Source organism: Schistocerca cancellata, chromosome 2 (assembly GCF_023864275.1).
Source record: "Schistocerca cancellata isolate TAMUIC-IGC-003103 chromosome 2, iqSchCanc2.1, whole genome shotgun sequence".
In the NCBI taxonomy this organism is placed as follows: Eukaryota; Metazoa; Arthropoda; class Insecta; order Orthoptera; family Acrididae; genus Schistocerca; species Schistocerca cancellata.
In genome coordinates, this window is record NC_064627.1 from 79,321,358 (window position 1) to 79,341,108 (window position 19,751).

Here is a 19,751-nt window from a genome sequence, read left to right on the forward strand (position 1 = left end):
GAGAATAGGCAGTTTGCAGAAGTTGGGCACCAACCAGGTCTGCTGTTACTGAAAGCGATGCTGGCTGCTTCAAGCACAGGGACAGCGTATGCCACAGCTGCCCTACAGTCCCCACAGAACGAGAGCGACATTCCTTCTTTTCTGCGTGCCTTCAGAAATCAACCCCCATGGCGTCATCTTGCCAGCGTGGAAGAATCAGTTGCGTTCACCCAAAAAAGTTTGTTTACGTAATAGTACGGTACTGTACCGCAATGGACAGAGTTCTTAATGCATAAGGCAGACCACTGACGAAGGCAGTGTTCTCAAATGGTTCAAATGGCTCTGAGCACTATGGGACTTAACATCTGTGGTCATCAGTCCCCTAGAACTTAGAACTACTTAAACCTAACTAACCTAAGGACATCACACACAGCCATTCCCGAGGCAGGATTCGAACCTGCGACCGTAGCAGCCGCGCGGTTCCGGACTGAGAGCCTAGAACCGCGAGACCACCGCGGCCGGCGGCACTGTTCTCGCCAGGTGCTAACGTCGTGACAAAAATCATTCATGTTGTACGCAAAATTAGGGAGGTTACGTGTGATTTTCCCTCCTTTCCCATAGATTCATCAACACTTCTCTCCCATCACATTGGTAACAGCATCCCCTCCATGTAGGGTTATGAGAGCAAACAACTGAGGGTCGTGAGCTCGGATCTTGTGCACTCTGCACCTGTACCTCGAGGGTACGGCAGTATCTCCTACTGACATTTGATGCTGGTTAGCACATGCTAGCTTTTTCAGTGTATTGCCATTACCATCCACATTCTGATCAATTGGCTATTTGTATGCTTTTCCATGTAAGTTCTGTTGCTCATTTTGCATATATTTCTTTGTGGCTTCTTAATGTAATACTATCCTCGATTATGCGAGATGCCCAGACAAACAGAACTTGCGTGCTAGTTCCATTACTCTTCCCCAGTTTTTTGATACACTCTCACTCCTTCACCAGCTATGTTAGTGTCATTTTGTAACATATTTTAAATGTATATCAACTTTTCCCTATTAATCTCATTGCAATTCATTACAATCATTAGAGGAAATAGATAAAAGGTATGTATGTTGTGACTGTTTTTTCAGACATGCCCGAAAGCACAAACACCATTTTTATCCAGCAGCCACTGTGAATTAAGACACAGGTAGTCCGTGCAATTGCGATGAGCACTGTGTCCGGATGCCTAATGGGACACCCGGGTTCAAATCCCCGTCTGGAAAAATTATCAACTTTCCCCATTCATTTAAATCATTTCCCACGTGCATCCAATATCTGCAACTCCTTTGTGTGTTAAGTAAATAACAGTTTTCTCTTGACTTAGATTTAGAGATTCTTGAACTTGTCCGATATCTTGCACTCATCATGTATCAGTAAGATTTTACTTATTACACTCCTGGAAATTGAAATAAGAACACCGTGAATTCATTGTCCCAGGAAGGGGAAACTTTATTGACACATTCCTGGGGTCAGATACATCACATGATCACACTGACAGAACCACAGGCACATAGACACAGGCAACAGAGCATGCACAATGTCGGCACTAGTACAGTGTATATCCACCCTTCGCAGCAATGCAGGCTGCTATTCTCCCATGCAGACGATCGTAGAGATGCTGGATGTAGTCCTGTGGAACGGCTTGCCATGCCATTTCCACCTGGCGCCTCAGTTGGACCAGCGTTCGTGCTGGACGTGCAGACCGCGTGAGACGACGCTTCATCCAGTCCCAAACATGCTCAATGGGGGACAGATCCGGAGATCTTGCTGGCCAGGGTAGTTGACTTACACCTTCTAGAGCACGTTGGGTGGCACGGGATACATGCGGACGTGCATTGTCCTGTTGGAACAGCAAGTTCCCTTGCCGGTCTAGGAATGGTAGAACGATGGGTTCGATGACGGTTTGGATGTACCGTGCACTATTCAGTGTCCCCTCGACGATCACCAGTGGTGTACGGCCTGTGTAGGAGATCGCTCCCCACACCATGATGCCGGGTGTTGGCCCTGTGTGCCTCGGTCGTATGCAGTCCTGATTGTGGCGCTCACCTGCACGGCGCCAAACACGCATACGACCATCATTGGCACCAAGGCAGAAGCGACTCTCATCGCTGAAGACGACACGTCTCCAATCGTCCCTCCATTCACGCCTGTCGCGACACCACTGGAGGCGGGCTGCACGATGTTGGGGCGTGAGCGGAAGACGGCCTAACGGTGTGCGGGACCGTAGCCCAGCTTCATGGAGACGGTTGCGAATGGTCCTCGCCGATACCCCAGGAGCAACAGTGTCCCTAATTTGCTGGGAAGTGGCGGTGCGGTCCCCTACGGCACTGCGTAGGATCCTACGGTCTTGGCGTGCATCCGTGCGTCGCTGCGGTCCGGTCCCAGGTCGACGGGCACGAGCACCTTCCGCCGACCACTGGCGACAACATCGATGTACTATGGAGACATCACGCCCCACGTGTTGAGCAATTCGGCGGTACGTCCACCCGGCCTCCCGCATGCCCACTATTTGCCCTCGCTCAAAGTCCGTCAACTGCACATACGGTTCACGTCCACGCTGTCGCGGCATGCTACCAGTGTTAAAGACTGCGATGGAGCTCCGTATGCCACGGCAAACTGGCTGACACTGACGGCGGCGGTGCACAAATGCTGCGCAGCTAGCGCCATTCGACGGCCAACACCGCGGTTCCTGGTGTGTCCGCTGTGCCGTGCGTGTGATCATTGCTTGTACAGCCCTCTCGCAGTGTCCGGAGCAAGTATGGTGGGTCTGACACACCGGTGTCAATGTGTTCTTTTTTCCATTTCCAGGAGTGTATTTTGTCAAAGCAATGAGCATTCCATTCAGTTGTCGTCTTTCAATATGAGTTAATTTCTCCTGATACTCATTGACAAAGCAATCAGCATTGCGCTCACTTGTCCTGCATAAATACGGTGTATATCGATTGTTCAATGAAAGCAATGTGCATTGCGTACTGCTCGCCTTGCGCCACTGCGCTCACACTAGAGGCCTACATATGTATATGAAAGTCAACTTGTCAAGGTTTTGCAAAGGATCCAGGAGAGAAAACCCGAAGGAACAAGGCATATTTTTCTGCAGGCCTGCAGCTGTGTAAAATAAATTAAGATACATTCCATGTGTAACGCAGGATGTTTGAGAAGCGGGTCACGACTGATTAGGGGCAAAGTTATTCGAGGATCGCCTGTAGCGAGCGCGGATGACGAAAGGTGAGTGTGGTTACGTCGTGTTGTCGCCAGGCGGGGTGAAATGTGAGTCAATTTGAAGCAATAGAAAGGCAAGGACAGGAAGGTGTCCCAGTTACTTCACGCTATGGCTGTGAACATGTTGTGGCCTAAGTGACCTCACCCGATAAAGTTTAAAGAAAAGCCTGTACTGAGAAAGTATAAGAAACCGTACCTTCTACTCACCGCGACTGTAATCTGGGAGCCACCATCTTCAAAGAGAGATCTATGGTAGTCCACAAAGCGACATGGTTGTACAAGCAGGCAACACGACACTTGGCCTCCAGTATCGACAGGCCTACAGCTGGTCTTATGTCCAGTGCTGTGGACTTAGTGCCTGCCAGCAAGTGGGGCCCCTGGAGGCCTACTTCCAGCCGCTACGCCGGCCAGTGTGGCCGTGCGGTTCTAAGCGCTTCAGTTTGGAACCGCGTGACCGCTACGGTCGCGGGTTCGAATCCTGCCTCGGGCATGGATGTGTGTGATGTCCTTAGGTTAGTTAGGTTTAAGTAGTTCTAAGTTCTAGGGGACTGATGACCTCAGTAGCTAAGTCCCATAGTGCTCAGAGCCATTTGAACCATTTGAACCAGCCGCTACTAGCCTTCTTCCTTGGAGGTGAGGTGTTTAAATGGTTCAAATGGCTCTGAGCACTATGGGACTCAACTGCTGTGGTCATAAGTCCCCTAGAACTTAGAACTACTTAAACCTAACTAACCTAAGGACAGCACACAACACCCAGCCATCACGAGGCAGAGAAAATCCCTGACCCCGGCGTGAATCGAACCCGGGAACCCGGGCGTGGGTGAGGTGTTTAACAACAGCCCTGCCGGTTCGGGTGTACTGTCGCTTTATATCTCTGCTCAATGGGTGGGGGCTCCAGTTAAGGGCTGTATTCCTCTGCAAGGACCACAGTGGAGTTCCACGCTTTCGGTTTCTTCCTGTCCTGAGTCGCAAAGACACCCCCCAATGGAACAGACACTACCACAAGCGCTGGATATTAGTGTTCCTGCTGGGACCGCGGGACACCTGCTGCAGTGGTGTCTTCTCACTCGCTGCCTTCAGCACAAATCCCGGCTAGTCTGGCCACTGCATTGTGTGGCTTCAAGTGTTTTAGTTTGTTCTTCAGTAAGATGTGTGACTAGTAATGATATTTCTATGAGCAACAACTGACAAGCCACCACCTCACCTCAAAGCTGCCACTCTACAGCGCATCCACGCTGGGCTTTCATGCATTGATTGCATTCCAGTGAGACTCACTCCTTTTCGTTAAATATTCATTTTTATATGCAATTCAATAACATAATCGCAACCAGAGGTTCTATAACAAGGATAATAATCGTCACCATGCCAACACATTTTACACTGCACCATGACCGAGCGAGGTGGCGCAGTGGCTAGCTCACTGGACTCGCATTCGGGAGGACGACGGTTCAATCCCGCGTCCGGCCATCCTGATTTAGGTTTTCCGTGATTTCCCTAAATCACTCCAGGCAAATGCCGGGATGGTTCCTTTGAAAGGGCACGGCCGACTTCCTTCTCCGTCCTTCCCTAACCCGTTGAGACCGATGACCTCGCTGTTTGGTCTCTTCCCCCAAACCAACCAACTGCACCATGTTTTGTGAAAGCAAAAGTGTAGAATACTCGTATGAACAAACACCATCTTGATCGCCACTTTTTACTACCGTCTACAGTTTATCTTTAGCTGTAGATCAACAAAGGGCAGTTTGCTATGAGCAAAGTGCAGTTTATCATCAGCGAGTCTTAGACCACTGTTGACAAAGTGCAGTTCGTGACGCCAGACCTGAAGATGGTCTTGAGTTCAGGTTGAAACTGATAGCCGGTAACAAAGAATTGTAATCCAGATGGTGCTTTTTTCATTGTGATAGGAGAGACTACTCACCATAAGAAATGACGTCAGCTGTGGAAGTAGAAGTACCTGCAGTGTAGTCTACTGACCCCTGTCCGGCTGGCGCGGCTTGCGCTCTGGTGAGTGTGTGGCGGAGCGGGCGGCCACTCACCGGTGACGGCGAGCCGGTGCTGGGCGGCGCGGCCGGGCAGCGGCCGGTGCGACCTGGCGTCGCGGCGCTCGCAGCGCCACAGCCCGGCGTCCTCGAGGCGTACGCTGCTGATGCGCAGCTGGCCCGCTTCCAGCGTCGCGTAGCGGTGCCCGCCGTCGCCGCCGCCCCCGATGCCGCGCCACGCGCCGCCCCCGCCGGGCCGGTGGCGCCAGTGCGGGGTGCCCGGCGGCGGCGCGCACTCCAGCACGGCCTCCTGGTGCAGCCGCACCGACACCTCGCTGCTCACCTCCGCCTCCTCCTCCTCCTCCTCCCCGGGGGCTGCGGGGGCGGGGCCGGCCGGGGGCGGCAGCGGCTGCTCCACCGAGCCGTCGTCCGCCGTCGGCGCCGTCGTCGCGTCTGCAACAGCCGGACGCCACCTGTTGCCCGCTTACCTGCCTCACGATTACAGCAGAACTAAAGCGGTAGAAATCTCGAGCTTACGCGCTTTTACGTAGGCCCTTCAGAAAGTATAGTGAAGGGAGACGAAAATTTAATAGTCATTGGTGACTGGAATTCGAGTGTAGGAAAAGGGAGAGAAGGAAACGTAGTAGGTGAATATGGATTGGGGCTAAGAAATGAAAGAGGAAGCCGCCTGGTATAATTTTGCACAGAGCACAACTTAATCATAGCTAACACTTGGTTTAAGAATCATGATAGAAGGTTGTATACATGGAGGAAGCCTGGAGATACTAAAAGGTATCAGATAGATTATATAATGGTAAGACAGAGATTTAGGAACCAGGTTTTAAATTGTAAGAGATTTCCACGGGCAGATGTGGACTCTGATCACAATCTATTGGTTATGACCTGTAGATTAAAACTGAAGAAACTGCAAAAAGGTGGGAATTTAAGGAGATGGGACCTGGATAAACTGTAAGAACCAGAGGTTGTACAGAGTTTTAGGCAGAGCATAAGGGAACAATTGACAGGAATGGGGGAGAGAAATACAGTAGAAGAAGAATGGGTAGCTTTGAAGGATGAAGTAGTGAAGGCAGCAGAGGATCAAGTAGGTAAAAAGACCAGGGCTCTTAGAAATCCTTGGGTAACAGAAGAAATATTGAATTTACTTGATGAAAGGAGGAAATATAAAAATGCCGTTAATGAAGCAGGCAAAAAGGAATACAAACGTCTCAAAAATGAGATCGACAGTAAGTGCAAAATGGCTAAACAGGGATGGCTAGAGGACAAATGTAAGGATGTAGAGGCTTATTTCACTAGGGGTAAGATAGATACTGCCTACACGAAAATTAAAGATACCTTTGGAGATAAGAGAACCACTTGTATGAACATCAAGAGCTCAGATGGAAACCCAGTTCTAAGCAAAGAAGGGAAAGCAGAAAGGTGGAAGGGGTATATAGAGGGTCTATACAAGGGTGATGTACTTGAGGACAATATTATGGAAATGGAAGAGGATGTAGATGAAGATGAAATGGCAGATACGATACTGCGTGAAGAGTTTGACAGAGCACTGAAACACCTGAGTCGAAACAAGGCCCCCGGAGTAGACAACATTCCATTGGAACTACTGACGGCCTTGGGAAAGCCAGTCCTGACAAAACTCTACCATCTGGTGAGCAAGATGTATGAAACAGGCGAAATACCCTCAGACTTCAAGAAGAATATAATAAATCCAATCCCAAAGAAAGCAGGTGTTGACAGATGTGAAAATTCGAACAATCAGTTTAATAAGCCACAGCTGCAAAATACTAACACGGATTCTTTACAGACGAATGGAAAAACTACTAGAAGCCGACCTCGGGGAAGATCAGTTTGGATTCCGTTGAAATACTGGAACACGTGAGGCAATACTGACCTTACGACTTATCTTAGAAGAAAGATTAAGGAAAGGCAAACCTACGTTTCTAGCATTTGTAGACTTAGAGAAAGCTTTTGACAATGTTGACTGGAATACTCTCTTTCAAATTCTAAAGGTGGCAGGGGTAAAATACAGGGTGCGCAAGGCTATATACAATTTGTACAGAAACCAGATGGCAGTTATAAGAGTCGAGGGACATGAAAGGGAAGCAGTGGTTGGGAAGGGAGTAAGACAGGGTTGTAGCCTCTCCCGGATGTTATTCAATCTGTATATTGAGCAAGCAGTAAAGGAAACAAAAGAAAAATTCGGAGTAGTTATTAAAATCCATGGAGAAGAAATAAAAACCTTGAGGTTTGCCGATGACATTGTAATTCTGTCAGAGACAGCAAAGGACTTGGAAGAGCAGTTGAATGGAATGGATAGCGTCTTGAAAGGAGGATATAGGATGAAAATCAACAAAAGCAAAACGAGGATAATGGAATGTAGTCGAATTAAGTCGGGTGATGCTGAGGAAATTAGATTAGGAAATGAGACACTTAAAGTAGTAAAGGAGTTTTGCTATTTGGGGAGCAAAATAACTGATGATGGTCGAAGTAGAGAGGATATAAAATGTAGACTGGCACTGGCAAGGAAAGCATTTCTGAAGAAGAGAAATTTGTTAACATCGAGTATAGATTTAAGTGTCAGGAAGTCCTTTCTGAAAGTATTTGTATGGAGTGTAGCCATGTATGGAAGTGAAACATGGACGGTAAATAGTTTGGACAAGAAGAGAATAGAAGCTTTCGAAATGTGGTGCTACAGAAGAATGCTCAAGATTAGATGGGTAGATCACATAACTAATGAGAAAGTATTGAATAGGATTGGGGAGAAGAGAAGTTTGTGGCACAACTTGACCAGAAGAAGGGATCGGTTGGGAGGACATATTCTGAGGCATCAAGGGATCACCAATTTAGTATTGGAGGGCCGCGTGGAGGGTAAAAATCGTAGGGGGAGACCAAGAGATGAATACACTAAGCAGATTCAGAAGGCTGTAGGTTGCAGTAGGTACTGGGAGATGAAGAAGCTTGCACAGGATAGAGTAGCATGGAGAGCTGCATCAAACCAGTCTCAGGACTGAAGACCACAACAACAACAACTTCAGAAAGTAAAATACACGCGTCTTTCCACGTTACGGCCACCGCGCGACGAGTGTGTCGAGAGAGAGTAGGTGTTCCGGTTTTCCCGCGAACCCGGTTCTGGTGCGGTACTCATAACAGGTGCACCATAGTGTGGCAGTCAAATGGCGTGGCAGCAGGAAACGTACTCCAAACTTGAAGTACGTGGTTCAGTCGATTCTTGAGTGCAAAACGTCAAAACTGCACATAAATTCACCGTGAGACTCTGACGGTACTTGGACCAAATGAAGCGTCGCATCGAGCTATAGTGAAATGTTGCCAACTGTTCGACCTGTTACACACCAACTGGGGTGATGCCGATGGGGAAGTGGAGATCCTTCAAGCTGAAAGAATATCTGGGGAGAAAAGAGACTTTACAGGTATGACGACGTGAATGGTGCGGTTCTCCAACGGCTCCGCGATCCTGAAGAGGATTTCTGTTGTCGAGGAAATGAAGAGCCGGTAGATAACTTCGACCGTTATTTATATAGACGTGATTACTGTGTTGAAAAATAGTGTGTCGTCCTTGTGTCACTCTGAAGTGAACTGTAGCTTTCAATAAAAGTTACTTGGACTGCCATAATAATGCCTAATTTACTTCCCCTGGTTCAAAAATGTTCAGATGTGTGTGAATTCCTAAGGGACCAAACTGCTGATGTCATCGGTCCCTGGACTTGCATACTACTTAAACTAACTTATGATAAGAATAACACATACACCCATGCCCGAGGGAGGAATCGAATCTGCAATGCGAGTGGTCGCGCAATCCGTGACATGGCGCTTCTAGCCGCGCGGCCACTCTGCGCAGCTAGTCCACTGGTATAAGAGAATACATGTTAAGGGTGCCTACAGTTTATCCTTCCGCACAGCACGGCACACGAAAAAGTTAGAGAGTATTCACTATATCGATGTTGGGTATTAAAAATTCAACGTTTTAAGGTCGATAATCAAATTTTAGAAACATGGTATAGTAGATCTTAAAGGCAAAATGCCGACCTCCGACGAAAGAAGGCTACTTGATGCGGCTGTCGATAACGTTGCAGTGTTTGAAACGAATTGTTTTGTGCACCTGTCTCATAACGGCACCCGTGGAACTGCCTTGCGACTATTCATACGTGACCATGGAGCATGGTGTGGGGAAGGGGGAGACATTAGTTTTCAACGATCTGTGGCAGAAACATTTGCCTTTGTTGTAGCTAAGCGTGGTCTAGGGCCTAATGTTGTTAATTCAGTTTATGCTTTCGTTGTGTTCAGTAGCGTGCGCCCTTAGTCTGTGGCAAAAACGATATTTGGAATTATGTAAATATATCTTACGTGATTGTAAGTAAGATTAATTATGATACACATAAATATAGGTAGTTGTATCAAGAAAAACCTTCAACTGTTTTTCATTTTCACACGGTCTGTGACAACATTGAAGATAATTACGAAATGACACGGCAGTTCAGGAATGGGGTTCCCGCGACGGGCATTGTCAGGGTTTCTTGATACTTAAGTTTTGATTTTATAACACGTACGTTGTTACGAAGCACTCTACATAAATGGAGAAGTATTCTGTTTCATGTTCAACGTGGAAAAAGCCATAAGAATCCCTTTGTATGTGAATCATTACTGTAACTAGCAGCAGGTGGTAAAAAAGCATTACACTCTTCTGACAAAAAGTTATGACATACGTAATATTCATTATTGTTGTATTTATTAATTAATACGTATGATGTCAGTTGTATTTGCAAGATTCAGGACATGCCGATTCATAGACGGTGTTTCGTTTTTATAGATGCAGACGTGAGGACTGAGTTGGTGGAGACCGCAACAGGCAAATAATTCTGTCAAAGCTGGGTCCAGAACAATGGTTTCCCCGAAGCGACGTACTACGACTGAATACACGAACACATTATGTCACAGTCCCCAAAGATCCGAACTGCAGACATGCACTTGAGGACGAAGAGACTACGATGAGTATCCCACGTGGCCACCATTCACGTGAAGGCTAGCTTCAGCGCGCCTCCTCATTGGTGAACGTGCACATCCAGGAATAACAAGCGTGTTTAGACTGCATTGGAAACCGTCCAAGATGCTTGTCCACTGTTCATCGACGCTATCAACGGGGATGGAATATACCAAAGTTTTCAAGTCTCCCCTGAAAACGTCAGCAACTGACGTTTAGTGAAAGCCGATGCTCCAGTTCCCAGTGGCACTGTAGTTTTATCCACACTGCTGGTTACAACCCAGCTGCAATCCATTTTCAAGAGAACTGAGTGTTTATGAAGAAGGTACCACAACCGCTAGATCGGAGCACCATGCGTCGTTGTCATTGTTCATCCACCGGGCTCCGCATCGTACCATCAGAATGCTATATCGGACGCTCCCCAGTCGAGTCCATCTGCGAGGCGGAACTAGCTAAGTACCCGGACCTACTACTGCTTCCAAAATTTCTTATTTCCCTTTCGAGTCATTCACGTACTCGTAAACACTGGACAAAGCCTCAGTGTCTGAGAATTATATAGGGTGATTCAAAAAGAATACCACAACTTTAAAAATGTGTATTTAATGAAAGAAACATAATATAACCTTCTGTTATACATCATTACAAAGAGTAATTAAAAAGGTTTTTTTTCACTCAAAAACAAGTTCAGAGATGTTCAATATGGCCCCCTCCAGACACTCGAGCAATATCAACCCGATACTCCAACTCGTTCCACACTCTCTGTAGCATATCAGGCGTAACAGTTTGGATAGCTGCTGTTATTTCTCGTTTCAAATCATCAATGGTGGCTGGGAGAGGTGGCCGAAACACCATATCCTTAACATACCCGATAAGAAAAAATCGCAGGGGGTAAGATCAGGGCTTCTTGGAGGCCAGTGATGAAGTGCTCTGTCACGGTCTGCCTGGCGGCCGATCCATCGCCTCGGGTAGTTGACGTTCAGGTAGTTACGGACACATAAGTGCCAATGTGGTGGCGCTCCATCCTGCTGAAATATGAATTGTTGTGCTTCTTGTTCGAGCTGAGGGAACAGCCAATTCTATAACATCTCCAGATACTGTAGTCCAGTTACAGTAGCACCTTCGAAGAAAAAAGGACCAAAAACTTTATTGGCTGAAATGGCACAGAAAACGTTCACCTTAGGCGAGTCACGTTCATACTGAGTTGTTTCCCGCGGATTCTCAGTGCCCCATATACAGACATTGTGACGGTTGACTTTCCCGTTAGTGTGGAAAGTTGCTTCATCACTAAACACAATCTTTGAAACGAAAGATTCATCTGTTTCCATTTGAGCAAGGATAAAATCACAGAAATCGATTCTTTTAATCTTACCAGCTGCAGACAGTGCTTGAACCAATTTCAGACGATAAGGTTTCATAACCTTTTTCGTAGGACTCTCCACACAGTTGATTGTGGAATTTGCAGCTCTCTGCTAGCTCTGCGAGTCGATTTTCCTGGGCTGCGAACAAATGCTTGCTGGATGCGTGCTACATTTTCATCACTCGTTCTCGCCCGTCCAGAACTTTTCCCTTTGCACAAACACCCATTCTGTGTAAACTGTTTATACCAACGTTTAATACACCACCTATCAGGAGGTTTAACACCATACTTCGTTCGGAATGCACGCTGAACAACTGTCGTCGATTCACTTCTGCCGTACTCAATAACACAAAAAGCTTTCTGTTGAGCGGTCGCCATCTTAGCATCAACTGACGCTGACGCCTAGTCAACAGCGCCTCAAGCGAACAAATGTAAAACTAAATGAAACTTTATAGCTCCCTTAATTCGCCGACAGATAGTGCTTAGCTCTGCCTTTTGTCGTTGCAGAGTTTTAAATTCCTAAAGTTGTGGTATTCTTTTTGAATCACCCTGTATTTTAGTTAGTAACCAATTAACACATTGTTCTAAAAAAAATAACAATCTTCTTCATTAATGATTTTCATAGCACTTTCTAACGCCACTCAGGGGTAGTAACGTCCATTTACTGTGTTATTATACGGGGTATAATAGATCTAAACTCCACCCGAGCAGGCCACGAAGGCTCAACGGTACCGGCGGGCCACCGTGTTACCTTCAGGGCACAGGCGTCGCTGGATTCGGATGCGGAGGGGCATGTGGTCAGCACACCGCTCCACCAGCCGTATGTCAGTTTACGGGAGCGGAGCCGCTACTTCTCACTCAAGCAGCTCCTCAGTTTGCGTTACAAGAGCTGAGTGCACCCCGCTTGCCAACAGCGCTCGGCAGATCGGATGGTCACCCGTTCTAGCCCAGCTCGACAGCGCTTAACTTCGGTGATCTGACGGGAACCGGTGTTACTCCTACAGCGAGGCTGTTGGCTGTAACACGTATAGATGTAGTTATTTTTATTGGTGACTTAGGACGGTGTACTGACATCGATATTTACTTCATTCGCACACAAATAACTATAGCTATTATAACTATGTAACCTGATAACGACATCCTCTTGAGTAGTCCCCGTCCTGAGATCCGAATGGGGGACTATTTTACCTCCGGAATATTTTACCCAAGAGGACGCCATCATCATTGTTATTCAATCTGTATATTGAGCAAGCAGTAAAGGAAACAAAAGAAAAATTCGGAGTAGGTATTAAAATCCATGGAGAAGAAATAAAAACTTTGAGGTTCGCTGATGACATTGTAATTCTGTCAGAGACAGCAAAGGACTTGGAAGAGCAGTTGAACGGAATGGATGGTGTCTTGAAGGGAGGATATAAGATGAACATCAACAAAACCAAAACGAGGATGATGCAATGTAGTCGAATTAAGTCGGGTGATGTTGAGGGTATTAGATTAGGAAATGAGACACTTAAAGTAGTAAACGAGTTTTGCTATTTGGGGAGAAAAATAACTGATGATGGTCGTAGTAGAGAGGATATAAAATGTAGACTGGCAATGACAAGGAAAGCGTTTCTGAAGAAGAGAAATTTGTTAACATCGAGTATAGATTTAAGCGTCAGGATGTCGTTTCTGAAAGTATTTTGTATGGAGTGTAGCCCTGTATGGAAGTGAAACATGGACAGTAAATAGTTTGGGCAAGAAGAGAATAGAAGCTTTCGAAATGTGGTGCCACAGAAGAATGCTGAAGATTAGATGGGTAGATCACATAACTAATGAGGAAGTATTGAATAGGATTGGGGAGAAGAGAAGTTTGTGGCACAACTTGAAAGAAGGGATCGGTTGATAGGACACGTTCTGAGGCATCAAAGGATCACCAATTTAGTATTGGAGGGCAGCGTGGAGGGTAAAAATCGTAGGGGGAGACCAAGAGATGAATACACTAAGCAGATTCAGAAGGATGTAGGTTGCATTAGGTACTGGGAGATGAAGAAGCTTGCACAGGATAGAGTAGCATGGAGAGCTGCATCAAACCAGTCTCAGGACTGAAGACCACAACAACAACATTATAACTATCTTTGACTGGCCAATACCTCTAAGTGCCATGTGTCGAGAGCAAGCCAGTAGTTCTTATTTTCCCCTGGGCAGCAGGTCATGTGTTGGAGTGAGACGGTGTGGACGCTGAACGGTTAGTCTATACTGACATGCGTAGTCCACTTCCCGGCGCTGTTAACGACCGTGCACAAGACGTCAGGCCATAAAATTGGTGAAATGATTGTGGGAAGACTGTTCGACATACAGAAAGAAAACCAACACACCGATGACTCTACACACTAAGGTACCCCACATACAGAAATATTTGCACTTATAAACGTTACACCCTGTATAACGGTAAAGTTATTATACGGAATTCAAGTATTTCAATCAAGTAACCTATCTCTACCATATAAGGGAAATGAGATCTAAAGTTCTGCTCCCAAGAGCATCCACTCTCTAGAACACATTTTAAAGGAAGGTATACAGAATAGGTCAAAACGATACAAATGTGGCAACAAAAAATTACAAGTCTCATTTTACACTCTTTCATGGAGTGTCGTTGTTGTCTTGAATAACACACCAAAATTAGCCGGCCAACACTGTTGGCGTCAACGTTTCTTCGTACCATTCGTCCATGGTAGTAGATACGTCTTTATGAAACTTTCTCCGTATTACGATACTTCACTGCAACTCTCTGAAAAAAAGTAAGTCTGGGAATCTAAGCAATGTACATTCAAAGACACGTTGCGGCGAACATTTTGCTAAGCGCAAATCATTTGATTCACTACTTCCTTATAAGTTTTAACTCTTTTTCTTCCAAGTAAGTTTTCTCATAGTTTGTTGAAACACTGCCATGCTCGCGCTTCTGCGTCACTCACGCCTGATTAAAAATTTTGATCTAGCTGAAGTTCTCTGATTTGAGGGCACACAAATACACCTTTAATATTTGCTGCTCGAAGACGAGGAAATTTTTTTCTCAGATATGCAGACTCTCAGCCAGTTTCATCCATCACCCTTTGCATACTGTTTAATTAAGCAGTGTCAGTTGTGAATAAATGGAAGAAAGACATCTTGACAAACTGCCAGACTATGACGATGTCACTCTCTTCACCCAGTTTCCAGTTTCGTTCAGATCATTTCTCTTTTTTGTGTATAAAATGCATGTTTGAATCATCAGCTGTTTTTAATTTAAACCCAAATTCTGCCGGTTTCGGTCTCGGATCTTCTTCAAGGATGAAGAGTTAAAATGGTTTAAGACATTATACTGCGCTAGTCAATTACTTAAAATGTGCAGTACCTTCCATGAATGTAAATATATGGCACAGGACTTTAAAAGCAAACACCCGAATACTAAATGTATACAGAGGGCATGCACTATACATTGACCAGTGCAGTATGGTGGCTTAAACCATTTTAACCCTTCATCCGTGAAGATGATCCAAGACTGAAACCACGTAGAATTTGGGTTTAACATAAAAACAACTGACGGTTCAAATATGCATTTTATACATTACCTAACGGCTGTTGGCAGTCACCTTCGAAAAATCTTTTCCGTGTAGTGGGATTTTCCGCCAGCCTGAGTGACCGAGGGGTTCTAGGCGCATCAGTCTGGAACTGCGCGACCGCTACGATCCCAGGCTCGAATCCTGCCTCTGGCATGGATGTGTGTGATGACCTTAGGTTAGTTAGGTTTAAGTAGTTCTAATTTCTAGGGGACTGATGACCTCAGAAGTTAAGTCCCATAGTGCTCAGAGCCATTTGAACCATTTTTTTGGGATTTTTCGTCAGGACTAATCCACTAAAAGAGAAAGCAAATATATTTTGTGTAGCCTTGTTGCTTTCTCAGTCCCAACGCAGTTTCTTTTAAATTGCTCTAATCTTCAATTTATGCTCGCTGTATTTAATTAATTTGAGAATGTGATTCTTGAAGTTTTCCCGGCGTATTGAATATTCTTTGAGGTTTCGGGCTTGCAGCCGGATCATGTTGACTTCTTGCCACAGTACCGTACTTCAGCCGGCGTCCGTCCAGCCATCTTCAAGCGAGTCTCCGCATGTATAAAGAGCCTCCACTCCTGTGGATTGTATCTGAAGCTGAGTGCTTTCATTAATCGAGCGGGAAAACAGCCAAAGTTGCAATTTTATTAAGCCTGCAACATCGCTGGAAAACGTCTCTTTCCTCTTGCTTGCGAAGTAGGAGACAAAGATACTTTTTTGTGACTGAATTCGCTAATGTCGATACTTTGGTGGAGAAGATTATATTCCTGTTATCTCGAAATAAACAAGTCTGCCGGTTCTTTGTTTACTTAGTCCTACGTGACATGCTAGGTCACTTCAGTCTACCTGTATTTATGTGGCCTTGAACTACTGTGTAAGTCCTGGCGCAGTGGTATCGAACGCTGTCCATTCGAGTCTGTCTGCGAGATCGGAACGACTATGTGCTAGTTGTGTTGGTAACACCCAGACCCACAACGTGCTCCAAAGCTTCCTCCTTCCAGTTCTGCTCAGTCACATACGTATAAACACTGGACACAGTGTTACTTCGGAGAATCGTATTTGATTTCCTAAGCAACTGATGCTGTTCCTCAGTAGGAGTAAATGTCACTAGTGTACTATCAGGAATCGCTCGTACTAAAACAGCTGCATAGGCCTGCCTGTAGAAAGAATTCAATTACGCTAGTGGATTAATTGGATTAAAATTGTGTAACGACGTGTGAACTTTAAATGACTAATTGTAAATCACAGGGATCTTAATTATGAAACGTAAACATATTGTAATTAATTTATACCACTAAGACACACAATGTAATACGGGCAGTGTCCTCATAAAATAATATACATCAGGGAGCTCGGCAAAATCAGTAAATTTAGAAATGTGTCACTTTATATTTGTGTATGTAGGTTGTACACAATTAAAGTTCCAATTCCAGATGTTGTCGAAAGAGAACCAATGCTCAAAATATTGTCAAATCTGAACAGCATATTAATATCGCAAGGGGAAACGTCATGGAACAAAAAAAAAAGTAAACGAAAAATTTTACTGATATATGGCGCTGTAACACCAGCCACGCTGCACACGGTTGTTCCTCTGTCTGCATCTGAGACTCCCGACATGGCTGCCTTCATGAAGGATAGCGCGCTGCCAGTAAAGCTCTTTTACAAGAACTGTGACTGGACACCAGTAGCCTTGCAGGAATTTCCTACACTCAAGTGTATGAAAAGGCATTGGTCCGGTGTATGCTAAGGGTATGGAGAAAATGATTACAAAATTCGAAATGACAGAAAGCATTTGATCCGAAGTCCGTCGAAGATGTGGGAACACAAATGTAGGAGGGGTCGAGTGGAGGTGCGAAAACATGTAGTCCACGGGAAATTGCCCGAACGTTGGACACGCCTGCGAGCACGGTGAGTAAAATCCTACGAAACACTCTGCAGAACTGCAGAACATGAACAACGAGAAATCCGCACGCACATCAATCGGTACCACTTCGTTCTGTAAAGCTGACTGTGGGTTGACGGCATAGTTTATAGTACATCTACATCTACATTTATACTCCGCAAGCCACCCAACGGTGTGTGGCGGAGGGCACTTTACGTGCCACTGTCATTATCTCCCTTTCCTGTTCCAGTCGCGTATGGTTCGCGGGAAGAACGACTGTCTGAAAGCCTCTGTGCGCGCTCTAATCTCTCTAATTTTAAATTCGTGATCTCCTCGGGAGGTATAAGTAGGGGGAAGCAATATATTCGATACCTCATCCAGAAACGCACCCTCTCGAAACCTGGCGAGCAAGCTACACCGCGATGCAGAGCGCCTCTCTTGCAGAGTCTGCCACTTGAGTTTGTTAAACATCTCCGTAACGCTATCACGGTTACCAAACAACCCTGTGACGAAACGCGCCGCTCTTCTTTGGATCTTCTCTATCTCCTCCGTCAACCCGATCTGGTACGGATCCCACACTGATGAGCAATACTCAAGTATAGGTCGAACGAGTGTTTTGTAAGCCACCTCCTTTGTTGATGGACTACATTTTCTAAGGACTCTCCCAATGAATCTCAACCTGGTACCCGCCTTACCAACAATTAATTTTATATGATCATTCCACTTCAAATCGTTCCGCACGCATACTCCCAGATATTTTACAGAAGTAACTGCTACCAGTGTTTGTTCCGCTATCATATAATCATACAATAAAGGACCCTTCTTTCTATGTATTCGCAATACATTACATTTGTCTATGTTAAGGGTCAGTTGCCACTCCCTGCACCAAGTGCCTATCCGCTGCAGATCTTCCTGCATTTCGCTACAATTTTCTAATGCTGCAACTTCTCTGTATACTACAGCATCATCCGCGAAAAGCCGCATGGAACTTCCGACACTATCTACTAGGTCATTTGCATATATTGTGAAAAGCAATGGTCCCATAACACTCCCTGTGGCACGCCAGAGGTTACTTTAATGTCTGTAGACGTCTCTCCGTTGATAACAACATGCTGTGTTCTGTTTGCTAAAAACTCTTCAATCCAGCCACACAGCTGGTCTGATATTCCGTAGTCTCTTACTTTGTTTATCAGGCGACAGTGCGGAACTGTATCGAACGCCTTCCGGAAGTCAAGAAAAATAGCAACCACCTGGGAGCCTGTATCTAATACTTTCTGGGTCTCATGAACAAATAAAGCGAGTTGGGTTTCACACGATCGCTGTTTCCGGAATCCATGTTGATTCCTACATAGTAGATTCTGAGTTTCCGTATTTATACTGGAGGTGAGTCCTGCGCTGCGAGAGTTTCACGCACCGTGGTCATTCCAAACCTTCAACAGCGTGGACGTGCGGGTGGGATCATTTCTACCCACGATGGCGCTCCTGCGCACACTGTACAGCCAGTGAAGCGGCGGCAGCAGAGGCATTTCGAAAATGCTAGAATTATCAGCCGTCATTCCCTCACAGCCTGGCTGTCCAGACCACCTTATCTTAATCCGTGCGACTTCTGGCTGTGAAGTTATCTGCAAGATGTGTTGAGTGCTCCTAATACGAACGTAGCTGAATTGAAGGCATACATTTCGAAACGCATTCTGAACGTGATCTACGAGATTTGCTGTGGAGCATGCTGTTTCTCGATTTAATCTTCAGGCAGAAAACGGTTTGAAGTATATTGAACGTGTCTTGCGTTAGTCTCACGAAAATTAGAAACCAACGTCATTTCGCTTTTTCTGCGGTTTTTGGCCCCGGGACAATAAGAAACCGATGTCATTTTGCTTTTTGTGCTGTTTTGGCCTCTGGATTATTAAAAACAGACATTTCCTGTTCGATGTGGTACGCCTTTTCCGTGGTGGATGAGAATACCTAACTAATAATGCCACAACTGTTGACTGCCGTACTTGTGCAGTGGTGCACATTGAACAGTACAGCTTTGCAGTTCAAACCACTTGCGTCGTATTGCGATTGATCTGTCGTTGGTAGCCGACCCCATTTACGCTAAGACGCTCACAACGCGATCTATTGGTAAAATTTTCGCTAAATGTTCTTCTTCCACCAAGTCTCCCCTTGCGTGAGTAATGATGCTGTTCATATTTGACTTCATTCTGAGCAGTGGTTTCTACAAAGTTGAAACTGGAACTACACTCCTGGAAATGGAAAAAAGAACACATTGACACCGGTGTGTCAGACCCACCATACTTGCTCCGGACACTGCGAGAGGGCTGTACAAGCAATGATCACACGCACGGCACAGCAGACACACCAGGAACCGCGGTGTTGGCCGTCGAATGGCGCTAGCTGCGCAGCATTTGTGCACCGCCGCCGTCAGTGTCAGCCAGTTTGCCGTGGCATACGGAGCTCCATCGCAGTCTTTAACACTGGTAGCATGCCGCGACAGCGTGGACGTGAACCGTATGTGCAGTTGACGGACTTTGAGCGAGGGCGTATAGTGGGCATGCGGGAGGCCGGGTGGACGTACCGCCGAATTGCTCACCACGTGGGGCGTGAGGTCTCCACAGTACATCGATGTTGTCGCCAGTGGTCGGCGGAAGGTGCACGTGCCCGTCGACCTGGGACCGGACCGCAGCGACGCACGGATGCACGCCAAGA